The sequence below is a fragment of the Patella vulgata genome, chromosome 7, assembly GCF_932274485.2.
Source record: "Patella vulgata chromosome 7, xgPatVulg1.2, whole genome shotgun sequence".
NCBI lineage: Eukaryota > Metazoa > Mollusca > Gastropoda > Patellidae > Patella > Patella vulgata.
In genome coordinates, this window is record NC_065885.2 from 60505196 (window position 1) to 60521418 (window position 16223).

The window sequence follows — 16223 nt, forward strand, 5'->3', positions numbered from 1 at the left end:
TTCCTCCCACTGCTAAAGACTCCTACGCGCAAGCGAATTATTGGAATAAAATTGAACCAAGTGTTAGTCCCGAAATCACTCGCTCTATTTACAATCTCTCTCTCTCTCTCTCTCTTTCTCACTCTCTCTCCCTGCCCCCCCCCCCCTCTCTCTCTCTCTTCCTATCTAGATATACTCCCAACACATTTTTTTTGGTAATAAATTGCTTTAGAATTTAATTTGCAAAAGTTAATATTAAGTACTAATTAACTTTCCCCAATGTCATCCCCTTCAGTAATAGTAGCTGCGAAGCAAATATTTCCTGCTGATCAATTAGGAACTCATTGCCCTAACGTCACCCCTTTCAGAGATAGTAGCTGCTAAGCGAATATTTCCTGATGATCAATAAGGAACTCGTTGCCCTAATGTCACCCCTTTCAGTGATAGTAGCTGCGAAGCGAATATTTCCTGCTGATCTGTTTGGAACTCATTGAGATTTTAACACTTTAATATTTAAAACTATATTTACAATGTGCAATATATTTTTTTAAAAATTTTTTTTTATTTTCATAATCTTATATGCAAATATTATAAATATAGTACCATTACACCCGAAGAAATGTATATTTGTTTGTAAATCACTGTCTATAGATATGTGCACCATTGTTTATTGTAAACAAAAATTTTAACTAATTTATATGTTTGGAGAGAACTAATATAGGCCTCTGTCTGTTGTTCAATCCAATTCAGTTTATACATGGCATGTATATATTACTGTTTGTAATTTTGGAGTGAACTTATATATGTCTCTGCCTGTTGTTCAATCCATTTCAGTTTATTGAATAAAATATTTTTTAAACTAACTCATTATGCATTAACTTTCTATACTGTCATCATCACTGTTTTATTCAATCTGTTTCACAGAGAATTACGAAAGTCTTCTAATACATCTGTAAAATATGACTGCCTTCAACACGTGACGTTACATCACGCGGCGTCAATCATTGGTTCAATGGCGTGAGCATTGTTTACATAAGACGTTACTGGTTCGGGCAGAATGGCGCCTTTTACTCATTATAATAACCAGGAAATACTTCAAACGTCTTTATTTTTTTTTCTGATACCATAAGAAAAATGTTTTAGAATTTAATTTGTCGGAGGAAAAAAGTTAATATTTGGGGCTCATTAAGTCGCATTGATGTCATCCTTATCAGTGATTGTAGCGGCCTAGCGAATATTCACTGCTGATTAGTGTGTGTTTTATTAGAATATATAATTTATTATATATGTTGCGATCAACCAGTCTCAAATTAAGAAGAAAAGGTTTATCTTAATACAGAAGAATGAAATTTATTTTGGTCTTCCAGACGTTTTGTTCGAATGCCCAGCCCCATCCTTCGACTTTAAAGACAATTGCCAGGTCTGTTGGGATACAGTAGAATCGGGGGGCATAGGACATCCGGGTATTTGCGGCGTGTGGTAACCAAGGTGATGTTTGTGAACCGCCCTCGTCGACTTTTTCTTTGGTTTTCGTACTGGAGATTTGTTGGTATCTTCATTGGCGGCTGAAACATAAAGAAAAATGAAATGAAATGAAATGAAATGAAATGAAATGAAATGAAATGGGAGTTAACGTCCTACTGTTATGCCCCTACTGGGTTAATGAAGACAGGCATACGCCATACAGTGTGCTATGAGAGAAATTTTGCCGGGATAGCGGCACTACGGCCTAGTCTTATATCGAATTTCAACTGTCAAGGGATCTTTTACGTGCACGCCAATGTGTACATGGGACCTCGGTTTTTCGTCCCATCCGAACGACTAGACAGCTGTCCTTGTCAGGCCTTCCGTACTGTATCACTGACAAGGGGAAACCACGCCGGAAAATCTGGATGAACACCCGACCTCCAGGCTAGCGAGCCAGCGTCTTACCCACTTAGCCACCGTGACCCCAAACACATAAAGAAACACATGAATTATTGATGAATAGGAACTGTGGCGTGCAGGCAGGTAGCATTGGGGTGAGGGCCCGGACATTCATTTCAGTTGGGCATTGGCACACCGAACTTAATTAATAAGGCTGATTTATATGGAATCTAAATAAAAAGTTTATTTAAAGCGGCTTTAAGGAAGATTTTTTGATAAAGAGTTGACAATTCTCGCTATAATAGTTAAAAAATCGATAATGTAAAGGGGCTATGCTGAAAATTTCAGTCAAATTACTTCACTGTAAGTCGAGAAATTTTCATTTTAATATCACTGTAGTCTCGATTGTCATTGTTACAAGGTCTTGATAATCCATTTTTCCACATCAACGGCCAACACCTGGATCGAACTTGCGACCCCCAGGATAGCGAGCCCGCGTCTTACTCACTTAGCCACCGTGACTCCCAACTTGGCGTAAGCCCATGTTCACTAACCCAGTTTGTACAGACAGGTAAGACCATTTTATTCAGTAACTCATTGGAAAATTACACCGTTAGTAATATCGTAATATCTGGCATAACCTCTTTAAGATCTGACTGAAATGAGATGGGTCTTACATCCAACTTTTCTGCACCAACCGGGCTAATGAAGCCATGACTCGCTTTAGTGCACGCCAACGGGTATACCAAACCTAGTTTTTTCGCCTCAGCGCCTTACCCACTGACAATTTATTTTTGTTGCATTAACAATATAGTTCTACCTGTGACAACTGCTAAAGAATTGTTGTTGGAGATATCAGTTGTTTTAGTGGTTGTTTTAGTGGCTGTTTTACCGGTTGTTTTAGTGGTTGTTTTATTGGTTGTTTCACCGGTTGTTTTATTGGGAGTTGCTTTACACAACTGTCGACAGTTGCAACCGAAACAACTCGCCACTAATCCCAGAAACAGGACAATAGACCCAGCCACGATAGACATCATAATACCACCCCTGTATAATAAAAGGACGATGTTACGAAACCATGATGTTCAAAAATAAAGATTACCCGGCAACCACAATGTTTAAGAATAAAGATTACCAGGTAACCACAATGTTTAAGAATAAAGATTACCCGGCAACCACAATGTTTAAGAATAAAGATTACCAGGTAACCACAATGCTTAAGAATAAAGATTACCCAGTAACCACAATGTTTACGAATAAAGATTACCCAGTAACCACAATGTTTACAAATAAAGATTACCTGGTAACCACAATGTTTACGAATAAAGATTACCTGGTAACCACAATGTTTACGAATAAAGATTACCTGGTAACCACAATGTTTACAAATCAAGATTACCTGGTAACCACAATGTTTACGAATAAAGATTACCCAGTAACCACAATGTTTACGAATAAAGATTACCCAGTAACCACAATGTTTACGAATAAAGATTACCTGGTAACCACAGTGTTTACGAATAAAGATTACCGAGTAACCACAGTGTTTACGAATAAAGATTTCTCGGTAACCAAAATCTTTGAAACTGGGTAGAAATGTCAGGCATAGACTAAAGTTTATTTGTACCAAATATGAATAAAATGCAAAAAGGACTTTGCATGTAATTGACATTTTCATGAGTGACATTTTTTTTGGGTCCCCATGTACAATGTTTACGAATAAAGATTACCCAGTTACCGCAATGTTTACAAATAAAGATTGCCCGGTAACCACAATATTTTACGAATAAAGATTACCTGGTAACCACAATGTTTACGAATAAAGATTACCCAGTAACCACAATGTTTACGAATAAAGATTACCCAGTAACCACAATGTTTACGAATAAAGATTACCCAGTAACCACAATGTTTACGAATAAAGATTACCAGGTAACCAGAACGTTTACGAATAAAGATTACCTGGTAACCACAATGTTTACGATTAAAGATTACCTGGTAACCACAATGTTTACGAATAAAGATTGCCCGGTAACCACAGTGTTTACGAAAAAGGATTACTCGCTAACCACAGTGTTTACGAGTAAAGATTACTCTGTAAACATTTTATTTATGACCTCAAACCTTAACCCAAGTACTTTACGTCGTATTTACAGTATTTATGATATAGGATTACCCTAGCTCCAACCACGAGTTGATCCTTATTACGATTACCCTATCTGTAATCCAAAAACCTCTTTCGTATGTAAAATACATTTTCCTCCCTGGCATTGTACACCTAACCATGTTAATTATCCAACCGCATGTTAGTCTCAACATGACCGAAATATTGTGTTGTCCAGACTTAAAACGTCATTGCTGTCAACCCCTCTCCCATCTTCATGGTTAGGGAAGATCAAAAATGTTACAGAGAGAAAGAGAGAGAAATGGGGTTTAACGTCCACTCCACACAAACCAGGTCATTTTGGGACTAATATACGGTTCAATTTTATTTCAAAAATTCGCTTGCGCGTAGGTGTCTTTAGCAGTGGGAGGAAACCGGGGGACCCGGAGAAAACCCATGAGGTTGGACAGGCGACCCTACTCCTTGTCACGTACAACCGGAGAATCGAAACCACGCCAGTTGACTCAATGACAGACCTTATGATACAACGCGCACGTGCTAACCATTCGGCCATCCACCCCACCCCAGACAAGACGTTACATTTCATTTCTTTCCCTCTTCCCACATGTTTAGCCCAAACGTATTTTAATTTTACTTACGTCGGACTACAACAAACGTCTTCATTTTCAAACCCAGTGTTAGTATCAAATCCTTGATGACAACATCCAAACAAACACGATTTATATTCCGTCACACGGGGGATTGAAAGTAAACACTCTTCCCCAAATATACCTAAATATATCACAAAAATATAAATAAATACAATTATTTTTAAACCAGGTGCACATTGATTCAATTCAACAATAATAATAATTGCCACCTGGACTAGCTTCAAAACAAAAAGGGGTTTGCTAAAATCGATTTAAAGATGGCGGCTGAATATCGATTTGAAACTTCCCCAAATATACCTAAATATATCACAAATGGATAAATAAATACAATTGTTTTTAAATCGGGCGCACATTGATTCAATTCAACAATAAAAATAATTGTTGCCACCTGGACTAGCTTCAAAACAAAAAGGGGTTTGCTAAAAATCGATTTAAAGATGAAAGTCCAAAGAGATATAAGCAATCTGAAATCATTTTTTTGTGCTATCCGAAAAACAATTCCGGTTTGCAAAAAATTACCCAATTTATATTTAATAAATAATTCCTTGGAGGCCAACAATATCTGCGATGGTAAAATGTTTGCACTGTGCACAGTTTTGGCTGCAACTTCTGACCCCCCCACCCCACCCATCCACAAGAAAAAAAAACTCCTTCCAAAACAAAACGTGTTAATATTGCTTATAAGTACTAACAGCACCAACCGGAATAATGCTCGTCATGTCATGTGTTACGGGGAAGATTATGCCCGGACAGCGACGCTATACGGTCATCGTCAATAGAAATGTAATGAAATGGGGTTTAACGTCCTACTGTGCTGCTCCGAACTGGGCTAATGAAGACGGGCATACGCCATACAATGTGCTATGAGGGAAACTTTGCCCGGACAGCGGCACTACGGCCTACTCTTATATCGAATTCCAACTGTCAAGGGGTCTTATACGTGCACGCCAAAGTGTACACGGGACCTCGGTTCTTCGTCCCATCCGAACGACTAGACAGCTGTCCTTGTCAGGCCCTCCGTCCTGCATCACTGACAATGCAGGGATCGAACATCCGACCTCCAGGCTAGCAAGCCAGCGTCTTACCCGCTTAGCCACCGTGGCCCCATCATCGTCAATAGAAGATTTGATCTCGCTTTAACTCTTATCAAGGTCTTCACGTATTACCCTGCATATTTCGGGACTAATTTCGATTGGGTACTCACCCTGGTTGGAAGTCTATCAGGTTCCCCGATCATCGCGAATACCAAGTGATAATCGAATTGCAAAGTTCAAGTTCATTCAATGTCAAGGTTTTCCGTGGAGGTCGCGATGTCACAACTTCTGATTGGGCGCTACTGTTCACTTGTCTGCAGATAACGTAGCTATAAGTTCGGGAATTGTAAAGTAATTTAGCGACGTCCAGATGTTGTAAAAATTGCAGTCGTTGCCTCAGAAACATGCGCTACGGTCTACTCTTACATCTATTTCAACTCTGGATGCCATTGCTAGCCTGTGATATTTAGTTGATTTGAATACGTTTTCTGATGGATGATTTTACCAAATGCCCCTTTATGGGAATGAAGGTCTTAAGCGAAATCTTCAACAGTCTTAAACAGTCGACCCCGGTATTGGCTGACAAGTTCATCGGTATTTTCCGGCGTAGTTGTCAATGGTGCAGGACAGAGGGCCTGGCACGGGACAGCGGTGGTCGAGGTCCCATGTACACATTGGCGTGAGCGTTAAAGATACCTTGGCAGATGGAATTAGATAGAACAGTTGGCTGTAGCACCGTTGTCCGGGCAAAACATCCCCCATAACACACCGTTTAAATTCTCCCGTCTTCATTACCCCAGTCAGATCAGAACAGTAGGACGTCAAACACCATTTCGTAAACGGACGACGACATATTGGTAATTGTTTTGGTTTTTTGCCAATAAAATTAGCAACACTAATTAAATACTTCTTAAACAAACTGAGTTGACTCTACTTTTAATGGTCACCACTTGAATTACCGTTTATTATTAGAAGCAATTATACATACATAAGATCAATACAATTTATAATTAAGAGCTCAAATAGTGAAATCCAATTTTTGAAGACAGAATAATTAGTGTGGAAGTTAGGGTTCGGGGGAGGAGAGCAGGTTGCGTTGGCTCTAACACAGGCGTTGAAATGAAATGGGGTTTAACGTCGTGCTGTTCTGCTCCTACTGGGCTAATGAATACGGGCATACGCCATGCAGTGTGTTATGGGGACAATTTTGCTGGGACAACGGACCTATGGCCTACTCCAATTTCGAATTCCAACATGTCAATGGGTTCTTTTATGTGCACGCTAATGTATGCAAGGAACTTCGGTTTTTCGTCTCATCCGAACGGCTATACGTTGTCGCCTCCCCGGCCCTCTGTTCTATACCAGAGACGAAGTGGAACCACGCCAGAATATCCCAGTGAACATTCTCGACCAACGCAGGGATCGAACACGGGACGTCCAATTTAACGAGCCAATTTCCTACCCATAGAGCCATCGTGGCACCCAGTTTCAATAGAAACACAGGAATATTCAAACTGGGACAAAAACGAGAGGTCCCGTATACACATTGATGTGTAGGTAAAAGAACCCTTGACATTTAGAATTCGATATAAGAGTAGTCCGTAGCGCCGCTGTCTGGGCAAAATTTCCCTCATAGCCGACTGCATGGAGTAAGCCAGTCTTCATTAACCAAGTAGGAGCAGAACAGTAGGACGTTAAACCCCATTTCATTTCAATTGATACCGCGTTTAAAATGAAAAAATTGCCCGGGGTGGGCACAAGAGCCACCTCATCCCGTGGCTCTACCATCTGAATAGCTGGCTGATACCGCATCCTATTCAATTATATTTAAAATAAATACTTAACTTTCTCGAAGAAATAACATTATTTAATCCTAATCGATATCGTTGCTTTTATTTGAAAAGATTTTCATTAAACCCTTCAACGGTTTTCATTAAACTATTCAAATAAAAGGTTAGCAAGACAATAACTGTATTGACAAGAACCGGTTAAAAGCACTTGACTTGGTTAGAACGAAATATTTACAAAGAAGATCAAGAGTTTTGAGCTAGACAGAGTGTCGTGGCAATGTTAATAAATAATACAGACTGACCGCCAAACAAAACATGACCACATACAATACAACCCGATCGCCCTACAAAACATTATCACAGCACATACAATACAGTTCGACTACTCAACAAAATACGATCACATCTCATACAATACAGCCCGACCGCCCAACAAAAGATAGGTTGCCAGGCAACGAAACATACGCCCACAGCAGCTAAATCGTCCGGGCAGTCAACAAGAGTTGTCACATATTTTTAATTTTCGGTAATGAAACATTTATAATACACTAAAATCTGATCATAAATTTAAAGTCAATCGGATATTAACTTTGGCCTCTTGAGCGTCCACAAGATTTTTCAAAGTGATCAAGGCCCATAACTCTAGCAGTAATTATTGGAAATCGCTGAAAATCAAAAGGCTTCTTCGTCTCATGACCTTAAACACTGTGTATAAATTTAAAGTCAATCGCATATTAACTTTGACCTCTACAGCGTCCACAAGATTTTTCAAAGTGATTAAGGGCCATAACTCTGGCAGTAATTATCGGAAATTGCTAAAAATCAATAGACTTTTTAGCAATTGAGCTTAAACACGGTGTATAAATTTAAAGTCAATCGGATATTAACTTTGGCCTCTAGAGCGTCAAAAAGATTTTTCAAAGTGATCAAGTACCATAACTCTGGCAGTAATTATTGGAAACTGCTAAATATCAATAGGCTTCTTCGTCGCATGACCTTAAATACTGTGTATGAATTTAAAGATAATCGGATATTAACTTTGGCCTCTAGAGCGTTCACAAGATTTTTTGAAGTGATCAAGGGCCATAACTCTGGCAGTGATTATCTGAAATCGCTGAAAATCAATAGGCTTCTTCGTCTCAAGACCTTAAACACTGTGTATAAATTTAAAGTCAATCGGATATTAACTTTAGCCTCTAGAGCGTCCACAAGCAATTGCGGACGTCGGACCGACGGACCGACAGACCGACAGACCGACGACGGACGGACGGGGGCGACGACAATATACGACCACATTTAAATGTGGGCGTATAAAAACGACCACATGTCTTACATTACACCACATCACAGCACATACAATTCAGCCCGACCGCCTAACAAAACACGATCACACCACATACAATACAGCCCGATCGCCCAACAAAACACGATCACATCATAGAGACTCTGACAATCCAACAAATCACGACCACAGTACATACAATAAAGCCCGACCGACCGCCCAACAAAACACGATCACATCACAGAGAATCGACTACTACTACTACTGCTTTGGGAATTTTGACAGACAAATGTTTTGTAGGAAACTCGCCATTATGTTTGAGAAACAGGTCCAGCATTCAGAAGGATGGGGAATAGTTTTAAATCATGTTTGAAATGGACATAACAGAATTAGTCACGAAGTTCATGTGGTATAAATACCGGCTTCAAGAAAAGGTTAAACATACAGACATTAATTAACTTATACAGACCATAATCAACTCTCGATGTCATCGCTAGCCTGTGATATTTACTGGATTATAATCCGATCTGCTGCTCAACGCTCATTTATGATTAAATCAAAAAATGGATAATCGAGACTATGTTTGTTTTTTTTATCGTACAGACTTTAGTAATGATGATCGAGGCTAGGCCAAAAATTGAATCAATTTGACTGAAATGTTCAGCAAATTCCCTTTACATTATCTAGTTTTTAACTATTATAGCGAGAACTACCAGCTCTTTATATCTAATCTCTTATAATGTATCTTTAAGTATGCTCTGCCCCATGCACACAGTCGTCGCTGTTCCGAGTTTTTCTAATAAACCGTTGACAGTCCACTGTATCCCCAAAGTACCATAACCACCCAGTAGCTACGTGGGCGTCCCAATTAGAAGAGTAGGATAATGATACCCGGGGTCAAACAGCAAAGTTACCACAGCATCACAACCAAGTCAGTAACGGGTAAATCCTCCTCTGTTTGCCAAACAAGCATTGATCCGACGTGGCATACTCCTAATGAGACGTCTAAGGTCATTTTGGTCCAGATTGTCCCATTCCTGTTGCAACGCAGCAGCAAGTTCTTGGACATTGGCAGGACGTTGTTGACGTTGACGTAACCTCTGTCCAAGCATGTCCCAGACATGCTCGATGGGGGAGAGGTCGGGACTCAGTGCTGGCCAAGGTAATGTGGTGATGTTCTGTTGTTGGAGGTAACCTGTAACGATCCTGGCCCTGTGACATCTTGCGTTGTCATCCTGGAAGATGAAACGGCGGCCATGACGTCGTGCGAACGGCACAACATGGACTGCCAAGATGTTGTCCCGGTAGTACTGGCCTGTAACACGCCCTGCAACAACATGTAAAGCCGTTCTTCCAGCAACAGTGATGCCTCCCACACCATAACAGAACCACCCCCAAATCGATCATGTCTGATGACGTTAACGTCTTGGAAGCGCTCGTTTCGACGACGCCACACCCTCCTACGTCTGTCCAAAAAATCAACAGTGAACCTTGACTCATCTGAAAACATCACATTGCTCCAGCGTCGATTATCCCAGTGTTGACGATCCCTATGTGATGATCTCTCAAACAAGGGATCACGCGAGGACGTCGGGCGCGAAGGTGACCCCTATGCAGTCGATTCCGAATCGTCTGGCCACTCACTCTCACACCAGTGTCTGTTTGAAGACGAGCGCTGATCTGATTTGCTGTGATGACACGATTTCTCAAGGCCAAGGTACGGATAAATCGATCCTGGGCTTGAGTTGTCGCCCTTGGTCGACCTGAGCGTGGTCTGTCCTGTACAGATTGTGTATCACGGTATCTGGACCATAGCCTGCTTATGACAGACTGAGAAACATTCATCGTCCGCGCCACAACCGCCTGTGTTGTGCCGATCTGTAGCATGCCAAGGGCACGTAACCTTTCATTTTGGGTAAGCCGACGCATATCAAAATTTGTTTTCTGGTCACTAAAACAATTAAACTGATGTTTCCACCCTGGAATTCAATGCCACAATGACTGTAACATTCAAAGTCAGAGTCGTGCAAATCTTGGGTTGGACCCCCATGATGATCCCAAGCATCACCTGCATTCCATGCGGTAGCTATTGGTGCGTTTGGGCGTCACATGTAACTGGAAATGTTTCTTCTGTTAGGTTCTATAGTGACTTTTTTCGTAGTCATTTGCATATTTTAGTATTATGCCCCCAAAATCAAATATCCCCTACTTTTTTTGAATAGTATATATACCGTGACTACAAAGTTCTGGTATGCGCTACCGACATCATAAAGTACACTATCTAGTGGCTACGCGTACGTCCCAATTACAACTGGGCGGATCTACCGACATAATAAAATACATAATAACCATGCAGTGGCTACTTCAACTTTCTAGTTAAATCTGGCAGGACCATCCCATAGTCCAAAAGGAAATTTTACATTAGTTGTTCGGAAAAGGTTTTGTTAAATAAAATAAATTACCTGTAATATTTAGGAATAAAATGACCACAGACCATATTAGACATAGCACCATTGTCATCAGTTATCGCCTTTTGTTCGTTACTTCGAGGTAGTTATTTCTTCTACATCCGTCGCTGTTATTCAAATGTATATAAATCATCACTGATCCTTTCATCGATTAACATAAGTCACGTGGTCGTAAGTGCACAATTACGCCACAGTTGATTGTTTTGCTTACAATCTAACGAAAAAACGTCAAATCAATACGTTTTATTTGTTGTTGCAACTCAAATATTCCGATAAAAAATCTTCTTTTCAACCATTTTTTTTTATCACACTAGGCGATATCGCCCAATAGTGTACGATTTCAACTTTTGTGTGTCTGGTGAGGAATGGTGCAGAAAATGGTGGGCGTTTTGAAATTGTGGTGGTTGGTATTGAGAGAAAGAGAAATTGGGTTTAACGTAGGGTTTAATTTTATTTCAATAATTCGCTTGCGCAAAGGGGTTTTTAGCAGTGGAAGGAAACCGGGGGACCCGGAGAAAACCCACGAGGTTGGACAAGGAGAAGGGTCGCCTGTCCAACCTCGTTGGTTTTCTCCGGGTCCTCCGGTTTCCTCACACTGCTAAAGACCCCTACGCGTAAGCGAATTATTCAAATAAAATTAAACCATATGTTAGTCACGAAATGACCTAGTTTGTGTCGAGTGGACGTTAAACCCCATCTCTCTCTCCCCCCTGGTTAGTGTAGACAAAATTCTGTAATTTACAGTAAAGATACATGGATTTATTGATTTACTAAGCAGAGCTATGATATCGTACACTATTTTCCCGTGTACACGATTGACAGAACGCTAAAAATCTCCCAACAGTTGGAAAACGAAGTACATGTAGGCCGCGGCTTCGCTGTTTGGGCAAACTGTCCCCCAATATAGGACAAAAGCTCGCTGACGTATCTAAAGGCCGCACCGATGATGATGATGATGAAATGGCTTCTTTGCATGATATTCATTTTGTGCAGCAGTTGTATAAACGCACCAAAGGTTTATAAAAGAGGAATTATCCGGTGAACTAGCGAAGCGAACGAGCCTGTTCTTCTGGAAATAGCTGCTTAAATGTTGATACGTTAGAACAGGGCGCACAACTACAAATGTTATTCCTAAGTCAAGCGACGTTGTTCACTTGTGCATTGAGATTCGACTGCACGTATTTTGATTTTCGACTTGAAATGAAAATGTCTTCAATTAATTGGTAAGCTTTGACACTGGTGAGAGTTAGAATTTGAAATTAATTGTATATATTTAATTGTTTAGGCAATTGACAAAATGACATTATATGGGGTTTAACGTCCACTCGACACATACTAGGTCATTTCGGGACTAACGTATGGCTTAATTTTATTTCAATAATTCGCTTGCGCGTAGGGGTCTTTAGCAGTGGGAGGAAACCGGAGGACCCGGAGAAATCCCACGAGGTTGGACAGGCGACCCTACTCCTTGTCACGTGCAACCGGGGATTCGAAACCACGTCAGTTGACTCAATGACAGGCCTTATGATACAGCGCGCACGTGCTAACCATTCGGCCATCCAACCCCCGGTTGTTTTAAAGAAATGAGTCTAAAAGAAATGAAACTGGGTTTTAAGTCCCACTTTTCTGATCAGACTGGGCTAAGACGGGCATACTTGTTCATACAGTGTGCGATAAGGGACGGGCTACTGTCAAGAAACTTTACGTGCACGTCAACCTATACAGTGTACACGGGACCCCGGTTTTAAGTCTCATCCGAACGACTAGACACTGTCCTTGCCAGGACCCCCGCCTTGCATCCCCGACAAGGGTAAACCGCGCTGGGACCTCCTAATTAGCGTGCCAGCGTCTTACGCACTGAGCCACTGCGGCTACCGTTTTTGAGGGAAGATATTACTGATGTCGTAGGATAGTGACCTCTTTTCTACGTTTCCATGAACACTGCTTTTTTTGTATTCTACCAAGATTAAATGCACTTTATTGATTTGTATTTTGTTTATCATTCATTATTTTTATGTATAGAAACTGGAGAACAAAACATTATTCATGCAGTTAGGAATCAATTATTGTTGGTGGATTATTAATTTCTATTAAATATAGATTATGTAAGAATTAGATAAAGCGCTATAATATTTCAAAAATAAATAATGCAAAATGAATATATTAAAAATTTCATTCAAATTACTTTATTCTGAGGGCAGTTATCATTGTTTGTAGTTTTGACAAGATGTATGCATTGATTTTTTTATTATCGTGGCCACGGTGCTGGCGCGGGGGGGGGGGGGGGGCTTTATTTACCAGTGGGAGGAAACCGGAGAAAACCCACGAGGTTGGACAGGCGACCTTACTCCTTGTTTCGTACTACCGGGGAATCGAAACCACGCCAGTTGACTCAATAACAGGCTTATGATACAGCGCGCACGTGCTAACCATTAGGCCAACCAACCCCCATCAACATTAGAAATGAAATGAAATGGGGTTTAACGTCCTACTGTTCTGCTCCTAACCTGGGCTAATGAAGACGGGCATACGCCATACAGTGTGCTATGAGGGAAATTTTGCCCGGACAGCGGCACTACGGCCTACTCTTATATCGAATTCCAACTGCCAAGGGATCTTTTACGTGCACGCCAATGAGTACACGGGACCTCGGTTTTTCGTCCCATTCGAACGACTAGACAGCTTTCCTTGTCAGGCCCTCCGTCCTGCATCACTGACAAGGGAGAACCACGCCGGAAAATCTGGATGAACTTTCTCGGCCAATGCAGGGATCGAACACCCGACCTCCAGGCTAGCGAGCTAGCGTCTTACCCACTTAGCCACGTGATCCCCTCAACATTAGATAAAATTTTCGACATTGATAACAAATCCGAAGGAAAATATAATGTTTATTAAAATCTATACCAGAACATGAAAATAAAACAGAAACGAAATACATTATTATTAATATAGACTTGAAAGTGTAGTATAATAAAATATTAAAAGATAGGTTGTAAGGCAACGAAACATACGCTCACAGCAGCTAAGTCGTCCGGGGAGTCAACAATGGTTTTTTTAATATTTTTCTATTGTCAGTAATGAAAAAATTTACAAGACACTAAAATCAGATTACAAGTAACAGCTCATTAAGTAATTATCAGAAATTATTAGAATTTGTTTCGATTGTTCGTCTCATGACTATAAACATTGTGTATAAATTTATATTAACTTTAGCCTCTACAACTAAGTGATCAAGGGCCATAACACTGGCATTAATTATTGGAAATTGTTGAAAACTAATAGGCGTATTCGTCACATTACCACAAGAAATGTGTATAAATGTATAGCCGATTGAATATTAACTGTAGCCTCTAGAGTGCCCAAGAATTTTCAAAGGGATCAAGAGCCATAACTCTGGCATTAATTATCGGAAATCAATGGGCTTCTTCGTGGAAAAATTTAAAATCAACCGGATATTAATTTTAGCCTCAAGAGCTTCCACAAGATTTTTCAAAGTGATCAAGTGCCATTACTGGGAACCGTTGAAAATCAATAGGCTTCTTTGTCTCATGACCTTAAACACTGCGTATAAATTTAATGTCAATCGGATATTAACTTTAGCCTTTAGAGCGCCCACAAGCAATTGTGGACGCCGGCCAGATGGACGGAGGGGGGTAACGGCAATATACGATCACATTTCAATGTGGGCGTATAAAAAAGGAGCCAATCTTTACAAAGATGCGTGTTCAGAAAACACAAAATAATAATGCATAATAGGAAAAAAAGATCACTACAAAACACAAACTTAGAACTAAAATACATTAAAAAAATAGCTATAAAAACTTATCACAAATATAGTATAATGAATATCGAGATATGTTAGTTTATAAAATAGTAATAATATTTTGGTTACTTGGGGAATATCAGCAAACTCTCATAATGACGTAATCTCCTAATGACGTAATCTCTATTATTTATTACCATCTGTTATCACAGTGTGTTCTAAGGCCATAGTCATACCAACGTTTTATTTTTTTTCCGAAATACCCATTTAAATTATGCATTCTATTTTTTTTAAGGGGAGTGGCAATATAATTAAAAAACAAAAAAAAATTAGTTATCGTTTATGATATACAAGTGGTATAGTAATAATATTTTGATTGTTTGCTTGTTCTTTTCAAAATATCTAAGTTGTAATATTATTTTAAACCAAAGATAGTCCGCGAGACACAAGTGACTATTTATTTTTCATGACCTCAAAGAGCAAAAAATTAAATGATGACGTATAAACACACGCACACTTAGGAATGTACAGATATAATCTTAGTAAAGTCTTTCTAGTCATTAATATTCAAAATCTATTCAAAAATTTCAAGTCATTAATATTCAAAATTTTTCAAGTCATTAATATTATTTCAAGTCATTAATATTATTTCAAGTCATTAATATTATTTCAAGTCATTAATATTATTTCATTTCAAGTGATTAATATTATTTCATTTCAAGTCTTTAATATTATTTCAAGTGATTAATATTCAAAATCTTTCAAGTGATTAATATTCAAAATCTTTCAAGTCAGTTTAATATTCAACACACGATAACTCTACTGTTGTTCTGTACAAAAATACCAAAATGGCAAAGTTTATATAAACAATATCAAAATCAATGATGATGCAAATCTGCTTATTAATTTCATTAGGTTTTGTTTTTAGTTTCTGCGACCAGACTGCCAATGTCGGGTTTGATCTATCGATTAACTGTTATTGAATTATGACGCTTGTTTTGTTGTACGAATTTGTCATCTCTACGTTATCATTCTATTATATAAACAACCTGCTCTAATACGTCAGACTCGCTCCTACGTCACTATTATTGAAGTCAGAATAACGCTATGATTTCAGGCCTGTGTTCCTACATCAGAGCGCTATCCAGACATTGAGTGACCTAGGAGCTGGCCTGACGTACAGTCTGACACCCTATTAGAAAAAGAGTGACCAAGGAGCAAGTCTACTATCAGATTAGTTCCTTTTGGAACTGTCTTTGAGCGGAC

The 16223-nt window shown here is 39.5% G+C and overlaps 1 long non-coding RNA gene across 1 annotated transcript; it reads right to left on the reverse strand.

The window, feature by feature from the left end:
• Positions 1 to 298: 298 nt before the first annotated feature.
• LOC126827614 (uncharacterized) lies at positions 299 to 11314 on the reverse strand. The gene is made up of 4 exons (XR_007682782.2): positions 11189 to 11314; positions 4609 to 4741; positions 2666 to 2892; positions 299 to 1544 (listed from the first exon to the last, which is right to left on the reverse strand). It is a non-coding gene; the product is annotated as an uncharacterized LOC126827614 (long non-coding RNA).
• Positions 11315 to 16223: the final 4909 nt, after the last annotated feature.